This window comes from Equus przewalskii, chromosome 1 (assembly GCF_037783145.1).
Source record: "Equus przewalskii isolate Varuska chromosome 1, EquPr2, whole genome shotgun sequence".
Lineage (NCBI taxonomy): Eukaryota > Metazoa > Chordata > Mammalia > Perissodactyla > Equidae > Equus > Equus przewalskii.
The window spans coordinates 21,321,206-21,335,919 of NC_091831.1; the positions used below are offsets into that span (position 1 = coordinate 21,321,206).

Sequence of the window (14,714 nt, forward strand, 5' to 3'; positions counted from 1 at the left end):
GTGATTTGTGCAAAGTTACACAGGAGTTCAATCAATGTAATCTCAAGCAGGGCTGGGATTAGAATGGATCCCTACACTGGTATTTTCTTAGTCTGGATTGTGGCTATAAAAAGAATAATTTTATACCTTGGTATTCAACAAAGTTCCATCCTTGGCATACTTCTCTCACTCTGCACATTCAGCTTGTACAATCTCATTTGCCTCCCGCAACTTCAAATATCATTTCTCCTTTCAATTCACAAATCTATATTTCCTGTCAAATTTCTTACTTTTGCTCCAGATCTATATGCCCAACTCCTCACTTTATATCTCCTACTGCTGTCCAAGTCTCTCAATCTTCATATGTTGAAAAAATCAAACTCACATTACCCACACATTCTCCTACAGAGAGAGAGAGAGAGAGAGACAGAGAGAGATCTTTGTCCCAGTTTTCTTTCTCCAGGCCAGAAACCTAGGACTGTCTTTAATTTGACCTTCACCTTCCACATCTAGGTAGTAACCAATCGCTTTTGATTTTACCATTTTTCGTCTCAGGCCAGCCTCTTCCTCTCCATCCCTGAGACTACTGATTTACTTAAGACACACATTCTCTCTCTTCTGTAATACTTTAATAACCTCTTTGCCTTCAACCTGTCATCCCTCAATCTACTTTCAATACTTAATACTTAAGTTTGCAATTAACTGTTAATTATGGATGAAAATCACCAAAAATTACTGTACATGTTTACATATCCTAATTAGTTAACGTGGATGTGTGCTGTGTGATCCTGCCAATGTCAATTTGTTCAATCATGTTTCAGGTAAGCTGGCCCATTAATCACCTCTCAATCTTGGCAAAAGTTTTACGTTATCTTTATACTAGGTTGAAAAAAAAGACCCATCACATTTTCCACTGAGTGAATTCTCACGCAGCGTCACTCAATTAAGCATTGCTGGCAATGTCTAACATCTCTTTATAAGATAAAGGTGGGAAATCTGAAAAAATTAACTTTCCTAATAATTTACCTAAAAATAGCATTGGTATTTGGGTAGGCAGCCTCTAAGATAGTCCCCAACGACTCCACTCTCCTGTTATCCACCGTCTTGTGCAGTCCTTTCTCACACTGTATCATGATTGGTCTGTGGGAGCAACAGCATATGAGAGAAGTAATCGTATGTCTGCAATATTAGGTTCTAGAAAGACTGTGGCTTCCATCTTGATCGTCTCTCTCACTAACTCGCACACATGCCATCCACTTGTTCTGGGGGAAGCCAGCCACCATGTCTTAAGGACACTCCGACAGCCCTGTGGCAAGGCTCATGTGGCAAGGAACTGAGGCTCTCTAGTTCATGAGGAACTAAGGTGTGCCAATAACAAAGTGTGTGAGCTTGGAAGCAGATTCACCAGCCCCAGTCAAGCCTTGAGATGACTGAAGCCCCTGCCAGGAGCTTGACTGCAACCTCAAGAAAGATCCTGACCCAGAACCACCCAGCTAAGCTGCTCTTGGATTCCTGATCTACAGAAACTGTGAAATAAGAAATGTTCATTGTCTTGAACTGTTAAGTTTTAAAGTGATCTGTTAAACAATAATAACTAACCAATATAGTATTTTGGGTTTTGCTTATTTTAACATCAGTGCACTCATGTATGCTTTCCTCTTGGAAACAAGGAGGCACAGAAATTCTTCCATCTCCCACGTATAGCCAGAAATTCCTCAAAGCAGTATTTCTCAAACTTGAGTTATATGCCAACTTTTAAAGGAAAAAAACGAAACACAAAAAACAGAACCATAAATGGTATATTGGTACCTGGTATCTATGGAAGGCGAGGAAGGGCTGGGGAAATGGAAAGAAGGGAGACAGCCAAGGGAAGGGATATGACTATGGGCTCCTGGAGAATACAATAATAGCCCAAGAATGTATTTTAAAATAGGGCCCCCAATCTCTAAATGAACATGGTTCCCATGTGTGAGGTTTATAGTTCAGCACTGAAGCTTGCTCCTTATTGGCAAAGGATCATCACATGCAAGGTTTTGAGCTCTTACTACATTGGGACTTCCTCTACAAGTCATATTGACTTTATAATTTGCCCCATAATAATCAGAAGAATGTGTAACTTTGAGGCTAAAAACACACTACAGAGAATATCTGAGTAAATCAATATATTAAAAAACCCTGAACATATCGTATCTTCTAATAATAGTTTTATTAATTTTATAAAAATGATTCATGCTCATTGTTAAAATTTAAAACTACTGAAACATTTTTGAAAAGTTGAAAGAAATCACAACACATCTAACAACTCAGAGACAATCTCTGCTAACATTTTGGTGAACAGCCTTCATACACAGATAAAGACATCTATCTCCTCATACAAACACATACATTTGTGTATTTGATTTTACATACTATATATGCTACTCTGTAATCTACCTGCCTCACTAGTTGTGACATCTTTCTAAGCAAATAAAAATCATCATTAATAGCTGCATTGTATTCCAATGTCGTATGAAGTTACCAAAAGTTATTTGACTAATCCCTTTCAAAGATATTCATTTTTTTCTAGTTTCTTCCTATTTTACAAATATAATTTTCATCCTTATGCATACTTTTCACATTTGTGTTCTGCTGGTGAATTCTCCGGAGTAGGACTGAGTCAAAGAGTATAAAACATTTTAACATACACACAAACCTTCAGAAAGAGCGCATCAAGACAATGTTCTTTTAAAGAGCAGCTAGAGTAGAGAAGCTATCTTTCATATCCGTTTAAAAACAATATGGTTAATAATGAGAAGTTGTAAGGGCTGCATAATATTCCAACAGTAGTTAATGATCAGGGGCAAAAGATAAGTAAATGTTTTCATAAAGCAAGACACAAAATTGTTTTTACACTGCTGTCCCAAGTTTGAATGCTGGTTCTTAAAAACTACTATGGATTCCCTCATTGTCTCTTTCTCCCCTCACTTACTGGCTGGTTGCAAAAGATTCAACATCCAGTGCAGGATTCAAAGGCCTGGGGGACGGTGCCACTAGATGGATGAGCCTGGGTTTCAGAACAACCCACTACGGGCCCCCCACCCGCCATCTACGCTGAACTGCACATAGTGAAAAGTAAACCACTGCATGAAGTCACCGAATTTTGGAGATAGGTAAAGCACAGAAAGCCTATCCTAATATAATAGGCTATATCTGGGCAGTGGTTTATTCCTGGTTTTTATTTACTAACTTGTATCTGTATTTTCCAAATATTTTATAATGAGCTTGTGTTATTTTTACAGTCAGAAACAAACACTATCTTTCTAAAAATAGTGCTGAATACACACATGCACACAGCGTTATGACATATGGCAGCAATTTCTTTGGATCTATATAAATTTTAAATCACTAAGAACATTATGATTTCAAAAATCAATATTGCATACCATTAATTTGTTAAGAAGCTGAACTATGTGGCTAATCACTACCTGAGTGTGCCACAACATTTCCCTTCATGCCAGTGTCAAAGGGCAGCAGAAGCCCTGAGGGAAGATGAAAATGGTGGTCAAGTGATCTGTAAATGACCAGCTACATGACCTCGGGCAAGTCCGGGAAATGTTCCATCTCCTACTACGTAAAATGAGAAAGCTGAACTAGATGACCTCCAAGGTTTACACATAGTTCTTTTCACCTAGCATTTTCTTACTTTCTCACGATGCCCCTGGTACTCCTATAGCTCTCCATCCCCCAGAAAACCCACCTGCTTGTCCTCAGAACTCAGCACCTGGCCATTTCTGGGAAGCAAAAAGCACTAGTCTGGTTAACCATGGCCCAGGTAGGGACTGAGATAACAAAAAGAAGCTGTACTGTTTATGGCTAAAGCAACAGTTGCTTGGAGAAGGATAGTCTATTTCTCCTCACCTAACTTCTAACTCCAGCTGACTAGTCATGAAACTGCTTTCTATTGCTGGGCAATGATCTACACACCCTTCTATGAAACACTCTCCTCCTGCTTTAAAATGCCAAAATGAATTTAGAAGATCACATATATGACTGTACCCCAGAGAGTGGGAAGCATCTATTTAAAAATTGAAACATGGCAACTTTAAAAGGAACATGTACTTTCTAAACTATGAAAGGGGATGCTGACATGAGAAATATCAAAACTTGGAGAAAGTATAAAGAATTCCAAGACTGGTAAAAGTACTGTCCAGTTATAATAATAAAAATGGACTCTACTGTACAATGCTGTCTCACTGCAGATAGTTTCCTACTTAAAAAAGTAGGAAAAGTTAATAAGCAAAGAAGGCTTCTGGGACAATCTGCAGTAGATGGCAGGCTTTGATGGAGACGGTGGCATGACAGCAGAAAAGGACAGAAAGAAAAAGAGAAGATTCAAAAAGATTTCCTAGTCTAAAAGATACAGTGGTTCTCAAAATTGGTATCAGACTAGCAGCAGCAGCAGCATCACCTGGAAATTTGTTAGAAATGCAAATTATTGGGCCTTACTCTAGACCTAATGAATCAGAAAGTGTGCGGGTGGGGCCCAGTAATCAATCCATGGTTTAGCAAGCCCACCTGGTGCTTCCAATGCATGCTCAAGTCTGAGAACCACTAGTCTAAAAGGATTCATGCTATCCCTAGTGGTAAGAGAGCAGGTCCCACTACAGGTAAGAGAGAGCTCCACAAGTGCAAATTCTCTTTAGTCAGCTAGTCTAGCTCGGCTTTAAAGCTTTTGATCCCACTTCCGTTGCTGAGCAGTTCCTTTGTGGTGGAGTTGGTTTTCATTTTAGGCTTCCTCAACCAAGCAGTATCCCTCAGAATAAAGATGGTTCTAGTAAGTCTACTCCCTGCTAGCTGTATTTCTTCAAAATATGGGATGTTGATGGAGTGAGGTTGGGGATGGAAGTGGAAAGGGAATATCAATGAAGAAGAGTGATTAGCAGCAAGGAGGTGCTGAGTGGATGGATCCACTGAAGAAAGAAAATCATATGGATGAGATAATTACCTTAAGTTCCACAAGTTTAAAGATCTCGTAGTATCTAACATAACAGTAAGGAAAAAAATGTTTATTTTATATTTCAGTATGAAAAAATCTCTCCTCAATTCCATTTGCGGTTTGATGGTCTAGTCATAAATACTACTTGGCATTAAATATGCCATTTTTAGTTATTCAGCAAACAGCAAGCCAAAGCTAACAGAAACATGGTCTTCTAAATACAACTGAAAATAAAACATTGTCTCATGGTATGGTTTGGTAGTAAATGGTAAGAGAGCTATTTCTTCTCTGGTAGGAGGTTACATTTCTACGTTACATGTTCCAAAACCTGAAACATGGCTGGTTAAGCTTTTTTGGTTTAATTTAATTTATGCACTGGCTCATACTTTGAAGCCTGAATATATTTAGTATTTGCTATTACAATGCAACACAACTTCAGAGTTTTCCAACCTGGGGATGACTCAAGGTCCACATTTAGCTGTAATATTTTTTTAAATATTCTCAGACGTCATTTTTAAGAAATTCATGAAAAGCAAAGAAATGCTTAAAATTCTTGATGTATATTCAGGTTAGAGAATCTAAATAGTAGGCTTAGGTATAGATAAGCAATTTGTTTATTCTTAGAGTCTCATTGTCTAAATTGACAATCTCAAAATCTCATTTCACAGAATTACCTACTAATATTTGGTTATTGAAATCTTTGGTTTTCCTTCCAGTTCAAATGAAAACAATTACAGTAAGTTTAATTGCTACTAAAACATCTCTTTACCTAATAGTTGAGTTTAAAACAATTACATTTTATTTTATTCTTGAAAAAATATATAACAAATTAGAAAATAGCATGTTAAAGAAATTATCTGGCCTATCAAAAGTAAACGTAAATTTTTAAATACAAAGAAAATTATATTTTTCTATCATTTTCTTTTGTAAATCTACGTGCATTTACTTTTTGTATTTGATGCTTTTTGCAAAATGCCCCCAAAAGATAACAGTAATATCAATTTAAAGACATAACCCATTGAAATGAACATTCCTATGTAAAACTGCCTTATAATACTGATTTTAACACAAAATTTTTAAACACAAGCACTATATCCCCCAGGCCAAGATACCTGTAACTGCCAAATATAATTTTAATTTAGATTTTTTTTAAAAAAAGAGCAATCACAAAAATAAATTCTGAGACCTGCTAAAACATTACTTAAGGGCACTGTTCCCCCCAAGTGTGTTCTAAGAAACAAGAGTTCCATGGGATATTAATAGATTTTACTAAAGAGATTGATAGATTTCCCTGGTCTATGTGACATATTTAATTTGAGATACACTAAGTTTTTTTCTTAAAGGTAAACCCAGCACTTGGCAATACTTCTCAGTCTTTGTTACGCTAGTGGGCATTATGAACCTTTAAGAGAAAGTGTGCAGAAAGTAGTTTCCCAAACATATCTGCAACTATTTTTCCTAGGAAATCTCTTAAACTTAATGATCTACAGAACACACCGTGAGAAATGCTACGCTGGGGTATGAGGTTTCTAATATGAAAATGACAATGTATTACACTTATACAGGGTTAATCTTGAGGTTAAAAAGGATCCATATTAGTTCTTCAGGTCTAATCCCTATCTATGATGTTTCAGTTCCTTTTCATTTGTGCTAAGTGGCCTATCTACCTTCTTACCTTAAATAGAGTATTAGTTAGAGTTCATTCTACATAGAAAGTTAGCTGCCTACAGTTATTAGGTTTAACCCATGTGCACCTCAGTATCTTTCTTGTTCATAGAGATTAAGGGGGAAGCAAGTTATGACCCCAGGAACTCAAAATAGAAATGAAAAACAAATAGTACAGTACAATGAATTTATTGTCCCTGCTATTTATTTACAAAATGCATGAAGTATTTGTACTATATATATTACAATGTTTATACTATATAAATTTTATAGCACATGAGAATTTTAAAATTAAAAATTAACTTATTTTTTAAGTAACTATACATCAAGAACACTGCTCCTGCTATGAAATCCCATTCCCCAGAAATGGGATCATCTGATTATCACAAGTGATCTGCCAGGTGAATGAATCCCAAGTAAATTTCAAACTGGCACATGGCAAAATATCCCTGTACTCAGCATTTTACATGGAACACAAATTAAAGATACATTGCAGGATTTCCCTGAGAACCAAACAATTGTATGGTAACATCAATATATTCAACTTATCCTCTTTAGGCAAAATTTATTAGATGAGCAGTTTAATACTTCAAATTCTGTGCTTGAATTCTGCTTACATTTATTCTGTATTAGTCTGTTGGCATCTAACACTGGATTAAGAAAGACTGCCATCTGGTAGTTATAGCAACCCTTTACTAACTTGGTCAGAAGCTGAAGACCATGAGCCTCAAAGAAATGCAAACCAGGTTTATTACTATGAATATATCAAAATCTTTTAAAAATAGCCATTCAATAGGGCTTTTCACTTAAAGAGATACACCATGTGTGTGCTTGCACACTCGTGCATTATATAACCAACCTACAAAAGTCAAATTTTAAAAGGGGTTAAAGGATGAATGATTAAATGAAATAAGCAATTAGGTCCACATTCTTTTCACCCACAAGGCTGCCAGTGTCTCTTTTATAAAGCCTAAGGACGAGAGCCAAATTAGCCCTACTTAAATTGGCCATTTAGCTCTAACTTCCCTTAATCATGTGGGTATTCTCAGGTACGCATTTTTTCCTCTCAATAAAGTTTCAGGTAAGCAATACTTCCGAAGAAGAGAAAATAACTAACAGTACAAAAACAGTAACAACATGCAGACAGCATACGAGTTTGCACAAAAGTGTTTTCAAACTCATCATGATCTTATTAAATCATGAAGGAAAGCCAGAGAAGTAGAAAGACAATGATTCTCCCAGATTCTATAATTTCCTAAGGTCATACAGGGTAATAATGGTAGAACTGCGAAAACTGAATCCACACCACCTAGTCAGAAATTTTATTTTCTCTCTCGTATACCAGTTTCTTGCCCGAAATAATAGTATTTTACAGTTTACATAGCTTTTAGTATTATAAATATAATGTGCATGCATATGTATAAAAGGGCTTTGCAGGCTGACCTTGCCCAAATCTCCCTGCAGGCCACATCCAGTCTAGTTTCACTCCTTGAACTCTGTTCTTCCTCGTCTCTCCTTGTCTTTCCAGAGTTACCAACACTTGCTTGAGCCTAAGTGAAGGTAGCAGTGAGCAAATGCAGTATCCAGCCTTCGAGAGCACTTAATGAGTTGTGATTATTACATCTACTCTATAATTTGCAGATTAGCATGCCAACACATGGACTGTTTCCCCCTTGCTCTCATTCTTAAAGCAACAATGTCAAGGACACAGCCATTAAGAGATGACCTAGGATTATATAAGACTTATCCAGCTCAACACACTTATTCTATCTCATTATTTCACTTCAACCCTCTTTGTCTATAAAAAGCCCTTTCCTTATATGGCCAGTCTCTGAAGTCCAAGATTTGACATTCCTGGCATTTAGAGAAGGAGATTCTTCCTGTATCTCTTCCTGGAGGCATCTAAAACATTCTTTGTTGATTGATTTTCAAGGTGGGAAAGATGCTCTTTCACACGAGGCTTTTAGATTACTTAACCTGCTCAACAGGCTGTCAATAAGCTTAAGTCTCTTCATTAATGTCTGGGTCACTCACTAGGTACCAGACAGGGGAGGAGGGTGGCCCAAAGTGAGGTGCACTGAAGTCATTCACCAAAACAAAGAAAAAACCCTCAAGGATCAGTCAACACCATTTGACAGGGCATCCCTTTATATACAGCACTCTGCTTTATGCTAAAGGACACAGTTAACAGAAAACACAATGAGGAGAGCATAACACAGCAGAAAGCACAATAGCTCTAGAATCAGACAGACTTGGGTTGGAATCCTGATTCTGCCATTTACTAGCTGACCTAGTGCAAAGTTATAATGTATCTGAATCTTTTTATCTTATAATATCAATCTTGCAGAACTGATATGAGGATTCGAGATTTTACATAAAGTATCTGGCACAGTATCCAGCACATGGCAGGTGCCCAATAAATAGCTATGAATTTGGGTTTTTTTTAATCCCCTGTCTTCAAGAAGCTGGTCAGGAGTTAGCAACAATTACAGGTGGTGGGCAGAGTAACTGTTTGTTTAAATACCTCATGAATTGGGAGAGTCAGAGAAGGAGGGGTAGTGGCTGCTTGAAGGCAATAGCTCCCAAAACAGCACTAACTCTTAAAACAGCACTGTAATACAAAGTGGCCCAGCCAAGTCAGCTGGAATAGCTATAGCTAAGGCATCCTGGGGCATCCCTAAACCTATGTAAGCTCCCAACAGTAAGAACACAACACAAACCCTCTTGTCTTTGTAAGAGTATTGTCCAATAAAAATATGATGTGGGCCACAAATGCTTTTAAATTCTCTAGTAGCCACATTAAAAAAAGAAACACGTGAAATTAACAAATTTTATTTAACCCAATATATCAAAATATTTCAACATGTAAAAAATATAAAAAATTGAGTTAATTTACTTTCTTTTTCTCATACTAAGTCTGAAAAATCTAGTGTATATTTTACACTTAACAGCATATCTCAATTAAGTCTAGCTACATTTAAAGTGGTAAATAGCCACCAAGCAGCCAGTGGCTACCATATTGGACAGTGGGGCTCTATAATCCTGGCACCAAGCCTGGGCCCAGTCTAAAGAATCTACCCTAATACCTTGTATTCCACTATCCTACTAGGAAGCCTAAAAGCCTTGTTATTAAAAGATCTCACTTTTGGGCGGGCCCTGTGGCCGAGTGGTTAAGTTTGCGCGCTCCACTGTGGCAGCCCAGGGTTTCACCAGTTCAGATCTCGTGCGTAGACATGGCACCGCTCATCAAGCCATGCTGAGGAGCCATCCCACATAGCACAACCAGAGGACCTAAAACTAAGATGTACAACTATGTACTGGGGAGCTTTGGGAGAAGAAGAAGGAAAAAAAACAAACAAAGATTGGCAACAGATGTTAGCTCAGGTGCCAATCTTTAAAAAGAAAAAAAAAGATCTCACTTTTAAAATGCAAACATCTCTGGAAAAGCAGTGAATTAATCAGCTAACATTTCAACAGGGATTATCTGAAACAGGTTAGGCACCTGGGAAGTCAAGAGGAAGAAAGCAAAGGAAAGTTTAAAAGGGGGTGTGGAGAAGGTAATCTTAAGAAAACCAGACATATTTTGCCTAGTTCACAGGATAGCCTAGATCCATGCCATTTAAAATAATATCACAAATCTTCTCTAGATTGCCAAACCTTAGATTACCACAACAATAAGACATCTGTATATCAAAAGCTCACAGTCAGCTATGACAAACATATACACAAGTATATAACTAATAACAGCTGTTAGGAAATGTAAGAAATTGGAGGAGGTATGACAATCACATCAATCAACACCATTTCTTGATTGTCCATTAGTAAAGTATATTCTAATCAGGTCAGCACCTTGAAAATTCCACAAACCTGAATAAACTTTTAGTAAATAAGACCTCTGTAAGGGGTCACTAGAAAATTGTAAAAGTCTAGACAATTTTAAAAAGCTGATAAATATAGGAATCCTTCATCTCTGAGGTGTCATAATAATCCATGTATTTGGACAATTATGCCTTTAGTTATGTTGTTTATTGAAGGTCAATTATAACTGTAAACAACTTTCAATCAGGTAAGCACAGTCTGTGTCATACGGTTTGCTCTTTTGCAGTTCAAAAGTACTTTCAAAGTATGTAATGGAAAGTGCAACCAGATGCTGTTGGCAAAGAACTGGATTTTAAAATGTGACCGATTTCCATGAACATTACCACAGATGTTGCCTACACATTTGGTGAGTATAAAGCTTTGAAAAGTTGATATCTAATCTAATCATCTATTCAGAACTCTCCATGCTTTCCCACATTTCAATGATGTTTCAAATTTTCAAATAAAGTAAGTTTCTCAAAAGGCATAGCAAATCAGAAATATGTGTATGATTGAAAACTCCCTCCTTCTAAATAGATTCAGAACACACCACACAGCTAATCCTCATTCTATCTAAAATTCAGAACTGATGTTAATGCCTGAACAAGAACAACAGGTCACATGCGTTATAATGTAAAGCTTAGTTACCAAGTGACAGTTTTTCTTCCATTTAGAATAGTTTTCCTTAGTTCCGATTACTACATGTTTACCAACATCAGTAAACTATGAACTCTGTATACTAGCCTTCTGAAGTAAATGAAAACATAATTTAAATTTCAATTGCATAACTCTTGTGATAAAACTTTAAAAAAATGTAAAATGATGCGTTTGTATCATACCTAGGAAAAGATGAAAAGTATCTTTAATAATTGAGATTTTTCTTTTAAATAATTGGGACAAATTTAGAAACACAGATACTATTTTTACTGATTAATGGAATAACTATACTGAAATAAAATGGCCAAAATTCATTTCGTACTATTTAAACATAGAACATGAACTATATCATTACCTTCCGAACCTTTCAGATAATGGTTCTGAATTAAAATCTCAACCATAATGCTTAGGAATTAGTTTGTTCTGGACAAACACTGAATCCTAGTCAATTTTGTAAATGGGCTAAATTCATTTTAGGCATGCCTCCTTCCTCTTCCTTTCTCACAAGCAAAAATTCAGGAGTGGAGGATGTAAGTAAGCAACAATCATGTAGTCAGAACAAATTTACCAGGCACTTCATATGTACCAGATACACATGACATACTTTAAATATGTCATCTTATTTAATCTTCAAAGTAACTTAAGAGAGAGGTATTTTTATCCCAATTCTACATATAAATAAAGTAAAAAGGCTCAGAGAAGTAACGTACTCACAGCCAGTAGGATTCTTAGTCAGATCTGTCTGACGGCAAAACTTATCCTATTTGCATTACCCAGTGCTGACTCTCCTTCCATCCCAGCTCTCCTCACTTGAGCACAGCCAACTAAACCTGCCCTCTAAAGTTCTCACTCAGTAACACTTGTACTTCTTCAGCAGTACTACTGTTTGGTTATCACATTATAATGGGGAAAAATGGTGAAAACTAACATGACCAAGACTGGCTTAATGTTTTTTTTTCCTCTCTGAAGTGTTTTGTTTTCCATCCAATTATAGAAGAGTATACATAGAGATAGCAAGACTTTAGCACCCCCCCCCAAATAAACTTTTAGTGGAAGAATCCTTAACACTGATGTGGGACAAAAGAGAGATGTTCTAGGGCTGTGCTGTCCAATTTGTTAGTCACTAGCTACATGTGACTACTGAGTACTTGAAGTGGCTAGTCTGAATTGAGATGTGCTATAGTATAAAATACACACAGGATTTCAAAGACTTGGTGTATAAAAAAGAGGAAAATATTTCATTAATTTTTTATAGTGATGACATGTGAAAAAGTAATATTTTAAATATATTGAGTAAAATAAAATATATTATTAACACTAATTTCACAAATATGTCTTTTTTAACGTGGCTACTAGAAAATTTAAAGTTACATATGTATTTTGGGGGAGGGGACAGCAGTATTCTATAGCCTTCCTATGAGACTTCAAATCAAACTATGCAGGTAGTTTGTACAAAAGCCATTCCTGAACAGAAGGCCCAAACTCTTATGACTGGACCTCTTAAAAGAAAATGTAGTGGGCTACCAAAAGAAAAACACCTCGGGAAACCCATATAAATAAGTATTTTGATCAGAAATGCAAGTAAATGTCAATTCTTGCAGTAAAAAGCCAAACAAATGTAGCCTTCTCTTCCATACCACCCTCCCAAATCTTACAAGGACAGTTTTCATTTTTCCAACTTTTGGTTTCATATACTTTCATGAACATATTTATCTTTATTGCTTAAGAATTGTCCTAGATTGGGCCTTCATTCCAAATATTGACTCTAAGTACACTAGACTAAAGAAGATATAGGAGTCAAAGTGCATCAACTTTAGGACCCACCTAGAAGTTACTGAATCCAATACATCCCTGAAACCCATTTGTATTTTTTTTTATTGAGGTAATGCTAGTTTATAACACTGGTTTATAACATTATATAAATTCCAGGTATACATCATTATATCTCGACTTCTGTATACATAACCAAAAGTCTAGTTTCCAACCGTCCCTGTAAAAATGCCCCCCTTTACCCCTTTTGCCCTCCCCACTCCCCTCCTTCCCTCTTGGTAACCACCAATCTGTTCTCTGTAGCTATGAGTTTATCTTCCACATGAATGAAATCATACAGTATTTGTCTTTCTTTGTCTGACTTATTTTACTTAGCATAATACCCTCAAGGTCCAACCATGTTGTCGCAAATGGCAAGATTTCATCTTTTTTATGGCTGAGTAGTATTCCATTGTGTCTACGTGTGTGTACATATGTATACACACAACTATATGTATACATGTGTATATATATGTATATGTATGCACGTATACGTATATGTATATATATGTGTATATGTATGTACGTGTACACACACACACATACCTTTATCCATTCATCAGTCAATGGGCATTTAGGTTGTTTCCGAATCTTAGCTATTGTGAACAATGCTGCAGTGAGCATAGGGGTACTTAATATCTTTCAAATTAGTGTTTTCATGTTCTTTGGATAAATATCCAGAAGTGGAACAGCTAGATCACATGGGAGTTCTATTTTTAATTTTTTGAGGAATCTCCATACCGTTTTTCATAGTGGCAGCACCAATTTACATTCCCACCAGCAGTGTATGAGGGTTCCCTTTACTCCACATCCTCTCCAACATTTGTTGTCTCTTGTCTTTTTCCTAACAGCCATTCTGACGGGCGTGAGGTGGTATCTCATTGTGGTTTTGATTTGCATTTCTATAAACAGTGATGTTAAACATCATATGTGCCTGTTGGCCACATGTATATTTTCTTTGGAAAAATGTCTATTCAGATTCTCTTCTCATTTTTTAATTGGGTTGTTTGCTTTTTTGCTGTTAAGTTGTATGAGTTCTTTATACATTTTGGATATTAACCACTGATTGGATATATGATTTGCAAATATTGCTTCCCGATCAGCAGGTTGTGCTTTTGTTTTGTTGATGATTTCCCTTGCTATACAGAAGCTTTTTAGTTTGATGTGGTCCCATTTGTTTACTTTTTCTTTTGTTTCCCTTGCCTGAGAAGACATATCCAAAAAGATACTGCTAAGACTGATATCAAAGAACATACTGCCTATGTTTTCCTCGAGGAGTTTTATGGTTTGGGGTCTTACATTGAAGTCTTTAATCTATTTTGAGTTAATTTTTGTGTATGGTGTGAAATAATTGTCTACTTTCACTCTTTTGCATGTGGCTGTCCAGTTTTCCCAACACCATTTATTGAAGAGACTTTCCTTTCTCCATCTTATGTTCTTGGCTCCTTCACTGAAAATTAGTTGTCCATAAATGTGTAGGTTTATTTCTGGGTTCTCAATTCTGTTCCACTGGTCTGTGTGTCTTTTTCTGCCAGTACCAGGATGTTTTGATTACTATAGATTACTTTGAAATCAGGGAGTGTTCAGCTTTGTTCTTTTTTTCTCAGGAATTCTTTGGCTAATCAGGGTCTTTCGTTGTTCCATATAAATGTTAGGATTCTTGGTTCTATTTCCATGAAAAATGTCATTGGGATTTTGATAGGGACTGCACTCAATCTGTAGATTGCTTTAGGTAATACGGACATTTTAACTATGTTAATTCTTCCAGTCC

At 36.4% G+C, this 14,714-nt stretch overlaps 1 protein-coding gene across 45 annotated transcripts in view; it reads right to left on the reverse strand.

Annotated features, from left to right (window-relative positions):
* Window positions 1–14,714, reverse strand: part of ADD3 (adducin 3) — a 185,873-nt gene that overhangs the window by 102,335 nt on the left and 68,824 nt on the right. Inside the window, exon 1 of one of the 45 annotated variants that reach the window (XM_070633418.1) lies at window positions 8,063–8,405. The exons of 43 other annotated variants lie outside the window; for them this stretch is intronic. The gene's annotated coding sequence lies outside the window, so the exon portion shown is untranslated. Of the gene's footprint in view, window positions 1–8,062; window positions 8,406–14,714 lie in introns of those variants that run through there. One more of the 45 variants, XM_070633312.1, reaches the window with a different exon arrangement.